The following is a 13,799-nucleotide window of genomic DNA, read 5'->3' as shown; positions in this document are numbered from 1 at the left end:
AGCCCTGGGAGAATTTAACCCATGATGAACTGCAGGAAATGCTTGATGAAGCTGTTGTGATGGGGATGGAGAAATAAATGAGGAAAAATTTTTGAGAATGATGAAAAAGACTGCTTTTTAATACTGTTCTGTCTTCTGGGAAGTTGTCAACAATTTCACATTATGATTTTATATATGATTCAATAATGTAAGGTCTGAATGGATCCATTTTCAATTTTTAGTTTGTGTATACGGATTGGTCTCTTGGTGTCTTTGTGAAAAATTATGGTGCTCCTACCAATATGGTTATATCTGCCATACAAAGAAACAAACAAAACACGACAGCTTCCTTGAGCCATGAATATAAGAGCAGTGTTAATTCCAACTGCTTTTTTTTTAGAGAGAGAGAGAGAGAGAGAGAGAGAAAAGAAGAAGAAGAAGAAGAAGAAGAAGAAGAAGAAGAAGAAGAAGAAGAAGAAGAAGAAGAAGAAGAAGAAGAAGAGGAGAAGACAGAGAATTTTTTAATATTTATTTTTCAGGTTTTTTTTGGTGGACACAACATCTTTATTTTATTTTATGTGGTGCTAGGGATTGAACCCAGCACCCGGTGCATGCCAGGTGAGGGCGTTACCACTTGAGCCACATCCCCAGCCCAACTGCTTTTTTTTAAAGTCCAGGTTCCACAAACTTAGAATTTTCTTGAAGTTTATTGCAATTTGCCCCACATACAAATGAACCTTGCAAACAAACCATTACTTTCTCTATTATTATTTTTCGACTATAAAAGCTGATTAACATTGTCTTTTTAATCACTTCTTCAAATATGTAAAAAATAAAACTGGTTGGCACCTAAAAAAAAAAAAAAAAGAAAGAAAAGAAAATGAAGATTGCATTGTGTGATTATTTCCACAGGTGACTTAGGGATTCCTGGAAGTGGACTCAGATGGAGATTCCTGAGTTAGTTGTTTATTATTAAAGGCTTCCTAGGAGAGATCAGAATGGGAAGCAAGTCTGGTAAGGAAAAAAGGGCAAAGCCAAACTGCAGTACCAGGCAAAGTCCTTTTGAGGATAGCAAACCTTCCAAGGAAAGTCTCAGATAAGAGCAATTGGAGGTAAAAGCATGCCTCAAAAGGGAGAGGGCTGCTTGGGAAGGAGAAAACAAGGTCTGAGAAGATCTGGGCAGAACATTAACTGTGTCTATTGTATAATGTTCCAGAGAAAGCTTCTCTTAGTGAAGCATTTTGAAGTAATGGTAGATTCTCTTGCATAAGGCAATTGGAAATGAAGAAATTGTTTTCAATGTTTGGGTTCTCACTTTAGAACAGTAGATGAAGCTTTGGAGTTCCAAAACTTGAGAATTGGAGCCTGAAGGTAATGCAATTTATGGATGTTCAAGGTCAGAAAAAGGAAGAGTCTGAATGAGGAAGTGGTATTTTTGATACAAATAGATAAAAGAAATATGAGGGAATTACACCAATTGTTAAACCTGTGCATGGGTAAACTACATGGACAGACTGAGACTGAAAGGCTTGGATGAATAATCAAAATAAGTTATGGGTTAGGGGAAAATGGGTCTTTCTGAGAATTGAGAGTTTTATGCAAATTTGTATGAACCACAAATTAAAATAATACCTACGTTATCTAGCTGTCCAGCAAAGTCAATAGTACATTTAAGGGATGGGGATGCTCTTGGATAGTTCTCACCTTAAGGATTGATAGACAACTGAAGTGGCTGTCAGTCTCTGGAAAAGGTGCACAAAGAGAAAATTTTGTGATATTTTCTGCCAAGTAGACATACTGACATAGGGCTAGATCTGTGCATCAACTAGTTAATGCTAAGTCATGGAAGACAAAACAACCCATGCACATTTTTGGCTTGCTATTTTTTGCATGTCACATATAGAAAGAAGGATTGTAGATTCAGGGAGAAAAGGTTTTGAAAACACCTTAAGGAGGCTTCTCCAACACAAGCACAGGAATCACAGAGGTCTATTCTATGTAGACTAATGTCAGGGGAACAATAAATATTAGCAAATGAAGTAGATGATGTGTCTTGACTTATTTACTTTAGGAAAAATATTGGAAAATTTATATCTTAGACTGACAGTGTATTATCACAGCCTCTAAATTACCTTGTGCTATGAGATTGAACAATGCAGGCAAATTTCTGCAATGTCAGTGTTTTATTCCAATTTTGACATGATTTTTATGCCACAGAGCTTTCTGGGTAAGAAGTTTTTTAAAACGATTTCTCTGTCAAACTCTGGTTTTTGCTTTTGGAATACACCATCTCATTAATTAAGAGGTTGAAGTCTAATTACTGCATGTCAGACTTCACTGGATTATGTAAACAGCAACCCTGTCATTACAGTAACTCAATTCATATGCTTTTTAAAAAAAAATTTCCAAAGTTTTAAAGCTCACAGCCATAATTTAAATGGAACATTATAAAAAAGAAAAAGCAATTTGGGGCATCCCATTCTTAGCTATGTATTGATTAAATCGATTATGCTATTAGTATCAGTTTTAATTTACTTTTCTTGGTTTTAGTCATACTTTCAGTAATATTCAACAGAAACTATTTATGGTAGCTAATATCATATAGAAGACCTGTTTCTTACAATGCCAAGTTTATCAGCAACGAAAAACACTTCCCTTAGAATTCGAATCACATAGGTCATTTGTGATAGGCACATAACTTCTAGCTTCTGATCATTGGCTTTTAGTAATCATTACCTTAGTAATGAAAAATAAAGTACAATAGTGAAAATAGGAGCAAGTCAAATATGAGCAACTAGCAAATCAAAACCACACATTCTTACGAAACAAGGACTACCACTTCTAATAGCACCAAATCACTGTATTATTCATTTAGCAGTTTAATAAGTTTTATGGATGAGTGGTGAAGCCCACATTCACTATAAGATGATAAGGAACTTAGTTTCAATTCAATTGCAATTTCCTTTGTGAATTTCAAAAGTTTCCAAAGCAGTTTTTATAAACAGAATGCTCTTTTCCTTAACCAAAATGCTTTTTCAGACACCAATGTAGAATTACCTATGCATTTTAGCGCTGATTATTTTTAACCATAAATTTTCTCTTTGATTAAATCCATTTATGCTTTGCAATCTATGAAAATGACAGGTGAAATATAAACATGAATTATTTCCAATTTATACTACAGTTGCACTTACCCTTAGAATCCTTTTCTTGTATTGCTATGTAACTAAAATAAGACTTTAAATTTTATCTCCGCCTCATGAGCTGTGTGATTAGGTCTTAGGAAAGTTGCATTACCTGTCTAGCCTCATTTCCTCCATCAATAAACCGGGGATAATAACATATGCCTTATACCATTATTTTAGGAATTCAATGAAATAAAGTACAAAATTTGCCAAATATGAAATATCATAGTTTCTGAGCACATTACTGTTGTTTAGTGTTGTTTTCATATCAGTGGTATTTTGGAAAATAGCATGTCTAATAAATGGACTAGAAGAAACACGGCTGAAAAGATAACATGTAGGTACTTTATGTTCACCATGCAAGTGTCCATGATGGTTAATGTGACTGGATTTAATATGTAAAATCTTTCTATGGTGTTAAGATATGGCTGCAAAGTAGATATCAATTTCTGAACATTGGTCCATTAATTTGCCCACAGCTTGCATTTGTAGTAATATTTTGAGATATCAGCTCTATTTTGCACTTATATTTCATATGTAATATTTTAAGATATTAACTGTGAGTTTTTTCCTCCCTCTGCTTCCTTGCATTAGTTACCTTTTCCCTATCATTTCAGTAATAGCACCTAGCAGGCCAGGGTGAAGACAGATACTTCTTAAAGTATGTATTAAAAACAATATTCTTTAAATCATAGCTTTTGAAGGATTGTGATTGGACAAGGAATTAGATTTCATTGATCAGAGGAAAGACTGCAGGTATAACATTGACAGAGATGATACTTAAGACCAGGAAGAATGGATTCTGTTTCTGCAGAGGCCAGTGATGTCAGAGAATGGCACTTGGGCCACAGCCTTGCTTCTGATGACAAAGCAATTTAAACTCCTCAGGAACTTACCATTTCCCAGGAGAAGAAAATGAGGATGAGAATTATGAACTGAGTGGTAACCCCAAAGAGAGTTTTAAACCAGAAACACATGAGAAAGACGATGAGATGGTTTGTATATATAAGGTTGATATATTGGAGGCTTGGTCTTCAGTGTGGTAATGTCTAGGTGGTGGGATTTTAAGAGGTGGGTACTAGTGGAAAGTCCTTAGGTCCTCAGGGATTGCGTAGTTCTCCTAGAACCTCAAGTAGTCCCCAGTGGCTCTTTGGATTCCCATCTTGCAATATGATCTGTCATTCCTGTACATGCTCCTACCATGATGCCATCTGCCATGAGGTAATGTAGCAAGAGGGGCCCTTGCCCTTGCCAGAGCTGGTGCCAAAGTATCCTATTTGTACTTTTGGCCTCCTAAACTATGGGCTAACTAAATTCTTTTCTTGATCACTAAACAGCCTCAGTTATGCTGTTATAGTAACAAACGAGAGTCTATCCTAACACTAGGCTGAAGGTCTCATATTCTAAGCTAGATTCAGTTATACGGAAATAAAAATAAAAAACTTCAATTTTCTAACCTTAGGCTTTATTATGGGGCTGAAATGTCATATCTACCAATTCACTAGGTTTGAGGTCACTTCATATTTTAGTTCTTGATTAATATTAAACTCTCCACTATCTGAAATCATGTTAAAGATTAGAAAGAGAAAAGAAAAATGTTTTCTCTCAAATAATTGAACTGCCTCAATATTGAAAATAATTGCATTTATTATTACTGATACTTTTAAAAACTACATTATCTGAAGTAGATTAGAACTCTCTATATTTTTTATCTTAGTTTAAAAGTGAACCTGAATGCAACCATCTTGAATTGTAGCCACCATGGGTGCCTCTGAGAAACCTCTGGCCTATTTGCCTTATAGTTACCCAGACTATGACAGATTAACAAAATCGTTAGAGAGGTATGTAGAGCTTTATGACCAGACCCTAGCACTGTCAGCTCCAGGAATATGCCTGACATCTTTGATGTTAGCTTGCAATAAATCCAGGTATACTTCTACTTGGGTGAAAGCCACTCTTTCTAAGCCCACATTGATGTGGATCCACTAGTCTTGACCATGGTTGTGTCAGTAAGTCCCCAGTAACTTGTACTCTGTGCAATCTGGGATCTATTTGCCCCTTTCTGTGGTCTCTTGACAACTCTCAACTAGTGCAGTCACTTCTGAAACACTGGATTTTCTTGAAACTACAACTCAAGGGGTAGTTAAATATATATATATATATATATATATATATATATATATATATATATATATATATAGTTAAATGTATAAATATTTTGAATCTCATGAAAATTTTTCTCTTATATGGTATAGCTAAAATTATGAAGTGACAATATAAGAACTCTTAACCTATAAATTATATTAAAATAAATTTATATGATCAGAATCTGTATCAGCCTTATCTCTAGCTGACTTTAGTGGGTGCCGCAGTCTGGCTGGGCACAATTCAGGAGCCACTTGTCAAAAGAAATGAACTTTATTTTTAGAACTACAAACACCAAACAAAACAGCTCCTCAGGAAAAAACCCTCAGAGCCCAACTGCCACCACCGGCTTCCACAAGCCTCTCACCCACACAAGCCTCACCACCTCCCACAATCCTCCTACTCTTGAGGCCGATTGGCTGGGTCATGTGGGCGGAGCCAAAGAAGTCCCCCAATGAGCAGCTCCGTGGTCTGAAAGGGCAGGGAAACAGCCCAATGAACATCACCACAGAAGAGCCAATCAGCTAGATGTTGCTGGGGCCGCTGTGAGCCAATCATTAGCTGGCAGTCTGAAGGGCGGGGAAACAGCCCAATGAACATCACCGCAGAGAAGCCAATCAGCTAGATGTTGCTGGGGCCGCTGTGAACCAATCATCAGCTGGCAGCTGGAAGTTTGCTGGCAGCTAGAAGTTTGCTGGGGCCCCTTTGGCTGTGGCTCTCAACATCTCCCCCTCTCTGTTTAAACAACAAGCATGTGGCTTAGGGACCGTGCCTGCCTTAGGTTGTCCAATACTACATATGGTCCTTACCTGTCTTCGGATGAGCTGACCTCAGGGCATCAGCCTCCTGTCTTAGGTTGGTACCATTGTAATTGGATCTTACCCATCATTGACTACCGGTCCAGTATACAGCCATACCTGTGGAGAGGTCTTTGTCATGACAAGCAGAAGGGAGGAAGATACACCACGCCAATTGACGGCTCTTGTTGGAAAAATTGTAGTACCGATGACATCATCAGCAAAAATACCCCAACACTACCACAAGTCGCTGCACCAACAGTTCACAATGCATAGTCTAGGCAAGTCTAGGCAAGTTCTGCAAGTTCTGCACATAGTCTAGGCAAGTTCTGCAAGCAGTTCACTGATGGCTATTGCAGAAGCTGTAGATTAGTTTTATCTTTGTCTTCACCGGCACTGGGATGAAGATAGGAATTCTGGCAATAATGGCTAAAGAAAAAATTGTGTAACATTCCAGGAGGCACTAAAAGAAAACAATTTTCTTAACAATTTACATTATCTTGAAGAGAATTATTAAATATAATGAAAAGGAAAGGTGAGAATTATTAAATATAATGAAAAGGAAAGGTGAAAGTAAACAAACAGATCTGTTAACCTCCTTTTTTGTTTACATATTAAAACAATCCTTAACAGTTATTTACCCAATTTAAATTAAACCATTTAAATCACGTGAATAAAAAAAAATTTGGATCCATTTTTTCATGAGCGCTCATCATATATGATATATGGGCATACGTACATTCAAACATATAACACAAAACACAAGTGTGCACACATAATATAATATATACAACACATAACATAATAGTAAAGGCCTTATAACTTTTTGCAGGTGAAATCTCCATTGCAATGTTTAAAAACTCTATAGTCAAAAAATAGAACTGATCAGCAAAATATTAACCTAGGTCTGTATGAGCTCAAAAAACAAACTTAGAACTTCATGATATGGGAAAGGGCAATAATAAAATAGATATTTAAAAAAGCATCCTGGTTCTGTTGCAGATGTAAGAATAGCCAAACTGGAGTTTTGGATATCAGCTGTTACAGATTTGAGCCAAATCATCTTCTTTTTGGTCTGTAGAAATCGCTTTAGTTAATCTCTCTGGAATCCAAATCGGCTGCTGTTCTCCCTGTGGAAACACACAAACAGGCCCCCGAATCCAGACAATCACTGGGTCAGGACCTTGGTTAATCTCTCTGGAATCCAAATCGGCTGCTGTTCTTCCTGTGGAAACACACAAACAGACCCCCGACTCCAGACAATTACTGGGTCAGGACCTTTCCATTGTCCTGTTAGAATATCTTTCCAAAGTACCTTGGGCTTATGTACATTTTTTGGACACATATGCCTTTCTGCAGCACTAAGTCCTGATGAATCCAAATTTAAAAAGTTTAGAGTAAAAAGGGTTATTTTAAGTTTAACTTTGGGGAATATATACCCCTTCCCAATTCCGTCTTTTTGCTTTAATAAGTACATTTTAATAGTTTGATGAGCTCTTTCAACTATGCCTTGTCTCTGTGGATTGTATGGGATTCCTGTTATATGAGTAATGCCAAATGATGAGCAAAATTGTTTAAAAGAGGTAGAAGTATAACCAGGGGCATTATCTGTTTTTAACTGTTTTGGAATGCCCACAGTGGCAAAATTTTGTAAGCAATGAGCTATAACATCTTTAGTTTTTTCTCCGGCATGAAGGGAGCCCATCAAAAATCCAGAAGAAGTATCAACTGTAACATGCAAATATTTTAATTTTCCAAATTCTGGCAAATGTGTGACGTCCATCTACCAAATATGGTTAGGTATCAATCCTCTAGGATTGACTCCAAGATTAACTTGTGGTAAAAAGGTCACACAATTTTGACATTGTTTTATTATTTGTCTAGCTTGTTCCTTAGTAATTTTAAAACACTTTTGTAAAGTATTAGCATTGACATGGAACCTTTTGTGAAAATTTATAGCTTCTTCTAGTGTAGAGAAAATATGTATGTCATGTGTAGTTTTATCTGCTAAATCATTGCCCAAACTAAGGGCTCCAGGCAATCCTGTATGTGCCCTGATATGTCCTATAAAGAATGGATCTTTTCTGTCCCAGATTAAACTTTGTATAGTGGAAAACAAAGAGAAAATAGTAGAAGAAGGGGAAATCCTACCAGCATCTTCAAGGGATACTATAGCATTAACTATATACTGACTATCAGAAAATAAATTAAATACAGAATTTTTAAACATCACAAAAGCTTGTAATACTGCATTAAGCTCTACCTTTTGTGCTGATTGGGTACTAAAAATGTAAAAGTTTGATCAGGTGTAACTATTGCTGCTGTACCATTATTTGACCCATCAGTGAATATATTTGGAGCATTCATGATAGGTGTTTTTCTTGTCATTTTTGGAAAAATTACAGGATGCAATGACCAAAAAGACAATAAAGGATTAGATGGTAAGTGGTTATCAAATGAAACATTAGATTTGCACATGATTATTGCCCAAGTATTTAACTCATTAGCTAATTCATCAATTTTATTCATAGTATATGGAGTAATAATTTTATTGGGAGAAATTCCAAATACTCCCTTTGCTGTTTTTATTCCTTTGAGTATTAATTTTCCTACAGCCTCAGGATACCTAGTAAGAATAGTGTTAGGAGAATAAGATAAATGTATCCATAATAATGGACCTTCTTGCCAAAATACTCCTGTAGGAATATTTTTTGTTGGTCGTACAATGAATAATAAAGGCCAACTTATATCGATTCTATCCAAATGCATATTTTCCATATATGTTTCAATGATTTTTAATGCCTTTCTTGCTTCAGGCGTTAACATTCGGGGTGAATTTGGATCTGATGGACTTTTTAGGATATCAAATAAAGCTCCCAATTCTCCTGTTGGAATACCTAGATAAGGCCATATCCAATTTATGTCTCCTAATAACTTTTGAAAGTCATTAAGTGATTTGAGTTGATCTACTTGTATTTGAATTTTTGGTAGATGGACCATGGTTGAGGATAATAGAACTCCTAAATAATTAATTGGAAAATTTAATTGTACTTTATCTATTGCTATCTCTAAATTATAATTCTTTAATAAGTTTGTAAGTGTGGCATAACATTCTAGCAATGTGTTTTTAGCTTTGTGTGCTAATAATACATCATCCATATAGTGAAATATTTGTAGTTCAGGATTTTGATTTCTAAGTGGCTGGATTACTTTGTTAACATAAATTTGACACATAGTTGGGCTGTTAGCCATCCCTTGAGGGAGTACTTTCCATTCATATCTCTGATCAGGACCTTCATGATTCAGTGCAGGGATAGTAAATGCAAAACGTGGACTATCCTCAGGATGAATTGGAATTGAAAAAAAACAATCTTTAATATCTATAATTAAACATACCAAGTTTTTGGCAAAGCAGACAATTGAGGAATCCCCGATTGAGCAGGTCCCATAATGATCATTTCATTATTAATGGCTCTTAAATCTTGCAATAATCACCATTTACCAGATTTCTTCTTGATGACAAAAATGGGAGTATTATGGGGAGATACAGAAGGTTGTATATGTCCTTCCGCTAATTGTTGTTTGACCAGATCATGGGCTACTTGTATCTTTTCTTTAGTCAAGGGCCACTGAGGAACCCATACTGGTCTTTCTGATTTCCATGTAATTTTTATTGTCTCAGTGGCCCTTTCTGAAAATCCAACCCATGTCTGTCTGTTCCTTGATCTATTTGTATTGGTGCTGCTATACCTTGTTCTTGTTTTTCTAATCTTTTTCCTTTCCTAAAACCTTGTCTAGCCATAATAGTGGGTGCATTTTGATTGATATTATTTGTTAATGTCAAACCTAATTGATCTAAGACATCTCGTCCCCATAAATTTATGGGAAGATGATCCAATACATATGGTTGTATAGTTCCTTCACATCCTTCAGGATCCTTCCAATCTAATACCATTGCACTTCTACGGGGATTAGTCGCCACTCCTAGGCCTCGAAGCGTTTGAGTGGCTTGTTGTAATGGCCAATGTTTTGGCCATTCTTGATGAGAGATGATGCTAAGGTCTGCACCTGTATCCAGTAGCCCATTAAATTCAGGTCCTTGAATATTTAGTTTTAGCATGGGGCGAGAATCTAAATTTAAAGAAAGCATAGCCCAATCTACACCTGTGGAGCCTAATCCCTTGGAACCTCTTTCTACAGCACGACTGGAAAATTTATCATGTAGGCTTGGTATTATTAGTAACAGTGCTATTCTATCTCCTGGTGAAATTACTGTTATACCCTTTGGAGAACTGGCTATAATTTTTATTTCACCTTCATAATCGGGATCAATTACCCCAGGACTTATCAAAAGTCCTTTTAGAGTAGAAGAGCTGTGTCCCAATAATAAGCCTACTGTTCCTTTGGGAAGAGGTCCTTTTACCCCTGTGGGAATGATTTGAACTCCCATCTCTGGAGTTAGTACTGATCTGGCGGGGGCGCAGATGTTCAACCCTGCGCTCCCTCTGGTTTTTCTGATGAGGGATCTGATGGACAATGTGTCCTGGGCACTACCCCGATGGGGTTGCTGGGTTCCTCCAGTGCTCCGTATATTTGTGGTTTGGGGCCCCGGAGCATTGGGGCCCCCTGTTCATTTTTTGGCAACGGAGCCTGATGCCTTTGTCCACGATATTGTGGATGAACACCTTGTCCTTGTTCGTTTTTTGATAATGGAGTACCCTCTATGGTGGTTTGAGAATGGCATTCATTAGCCCAATGTAATGGAGTACCCTCTATGGTGGTTTGAGAACGGCATTCATTAGCCCAATGTCTCCCTCTACGGCATCGTGGGCAAATACCCGGTATTCTACTCCTTTGATACCTAGTTTTGTTAAACCCTCCTCCTATGGGGCAATTCCTTTTAAAATGTCCTGTTTGTTGACAATTGTAGCATGTTCTTGGCCTGGCATATAAAGCCTGTTTTACTGCAGCTGCCACAATTTGCCCTTGTTCATTAATGTCTCTGGCATTTAAAGCCTGTTTTACTGCAGCTGCCATGACTTGCTCTTGTTCATTAATGTCTCTACATAATTTAATATATGTGTTTAAATCTTCCTGTTTCCATGGTCTAATGATATCTCTGCACCAACGATTCTCTTGGTCATAAGCCAGTTGTTTTATTAATGGCATTGCTTGTTCTGTATTCCCAAAAACTCTGGTAGCTGTTTGAATAAGCCTATCTACAAATTCAGCGTAAGGTTCATTAGCTGCTTGTATTACCTTAGATAATTGACCTTGTAAACCTCCATGTCCTTGTAAAGTCTTCCATGCCCTAATCGCCTCTGCAGCAATTTGTGAGTATACGCCAGGATCATATGCAATTTGTTGCTGCTGATCCTCATAAGGTCCCTTTCCTAACAACATACCTAGATTTCTCTGAGGATAACCAGCTGCTGCATTTTGCTTAGCTGTCTCCTTGCAAAATTCCTCATTGGCAACCTTCCATAACAGGTATTGACCTCCATTTAGCACAGCTTTACACATATTAGCCCAATCTGCTGGCGTCATGTTCAAGTTGTTAATGGATTCGACCAAGCTTACAGTGAAGGGTGCTTGAGGACCATAGGTTGTTACAGCCTCTTTTAGCTCCTTCACTGTTTTGAAATTTAAACCCTGGTAAATTCGCTGCCCTCCTACCTCAAATACAGGGTATGTTAATACTTGAGATCCTGTCTCAGGATCCCAACTATCAACTGCGGGGGTTGGGAGCCTCCTAGCATATGGAGGTGGTGCTGTTGATTGGACACTTATGCCCTCTGGTGATAGAATGCTGTTAGTAGCAGTCTCCTGTAGAGGTGGTGCTATTGGTTGGACACTTACGCTCTCTGATAGAAAGGTGTTATTAGCAGTCTCCTGTTGTAACTTTTCCCCTGATGGCTTTTTCTGCTTTACACTTTCTTCCTCTGTCTGACTAGTTCGAAAGAACTTCTCTTTTACTTGAATCTTTTCCTCTGTCTGACTAACTTGAGAGACCTTCTTTTTTACTTGAATCAATATGTCTTCTCCTTCCTCTACCATTGTCTGAACTGAAGGCTTTGGACTAAGCAAACCAGATACCAATGCCCACAATGGCAATGTGCCAACTGGCAGTGTCCCTGGGATGTTCTTTTCTATTCTTTTTAAATCTTCACCATGATGGTCCCACTGTGATATATTTAACAACTCCTCCTTAAAAAGCCATGGGCTACATTTTTGTATTGTATCAACGTATGCCCTGACTGCTCTTGATTTTACTGGGAAGCCTCCTTCCTCTAACAATTTACTTAACAGTCTTTCGGTTTGTTTTTTACTAATTTCTGTTCCCGTATTTCTACTATAATACAACCCAACAAGATAACACCAAACAAAACCGAGACAGAATGAAATAAAAAGGGAACAAACAATAAAAATTCATTATAGCCTTTCTATCCTCCTGACATGTGCATCCGTCCTTTCTCCCTATCTGTTCCTCAGACGCAAATAGTTTTTCCTCAGATGTGAGCGGTTTTTCTTCCGTCTCACTCATCTCCAGGGACAGGCAACTTAAAACAAAAATGAAGCAAAACAAAAGAGGAAACTTAGAATGGCTACCCATTCTCTCGCCCTGCCCTCAGGGGCGAGCAGTTTACTTACCCTCAGTCGCTCCCCGTGCGAGCCACCAAATGCCGCAGTCTGGCTGGGCACAATTCAGGAGCCACTTGTCAAAAGAAACGAACTTTATTTTTAGAACTACAAACACCAAACAAAACAGCTCCTCAGGAAAAAACCCTCAGAGCCCAACTGCCACCACCGGCTTCCACAAGCCTCTCACCCACACAAGCCTCACCACCTCCCACAATCCTCCTACTCTTGAGGCCGATTGGCTGGGTCGCGTGGGCGGAGCCAAAGAAGTCCCCCAATGAGTAGCTCCGTGGTCTGAAAGGGCAGGGAAACAGCCCAATGAACATCACCGCAGAGGAGCCAATCAACTAGATGTTGCTGGGGCTGCTGTGAGCCAATCATCAGCTTTGCAGTCTGAAGGGCGGGGAAACAGCCCAATGAACATCACCGCAGAGAAGCCAATCAGCTAGATGTTGCTGGGGCCGTTGTGAGCCAATCATCAGCTGGCAGTCTGAAGGGCGGGGAAACAGCCCAATGAACATCACCGCAGAGAAGCCAATCAGCTAGATGTTGCTGGGGCCGCTGTGAACCAATCATCAGCTGGCAGCTGGAAGTTTGCTGGCAGCTGGAAGTTTGCTGGGGCCCCTTTGGCTGTGGCTCTCAACAAGTGGGTACTGTCTACAATCTGTAAGTTTAACCATTTTCATTTGTAGCTGTGTTTCTGAGTCATGGACCAAAGCTGATTATATTACAGGATAAGCTATTTGAAATGTTAACTACAGTAAGCCAGGCTAAGCCATGATAAGACTATTAATGTCAGACATAATGAGATTATTTATATCAAGTTTTATATCAACTACACTTAGTATGAATCTCAGGCACATAGAAAGGTGAGGAGAAAAAGGATTTGAAATGACTTGTTGATGTTGCTTTGAATTCATTTAATCCTACTAGAGAATATTTAAAACAGTCCCTGCAATAATTAATATTTTGTTTTTGCCACCAAGTATTTGGCTCATTGGAGCCATGAAATAGCCATAACTCATTTTAAAAGAAAAAGTTTAACATTTGACCT

The sequence above is a fragment of the Spermophilus citellus genome (assembly GCF_964194105.1).
Source record: "Spermophilus citellus genome assembly, chromosome: 1".
Taxonomy (NCBI): domain Eukaryota; kingdom Metazoa; phylum Chordata; class Mammalia; order Rodentia; family Sciuridae; genus Spermophilus; species Spermophilus citellus.
Note: the sequence above shows the minus strand (reverse complement) of the source record.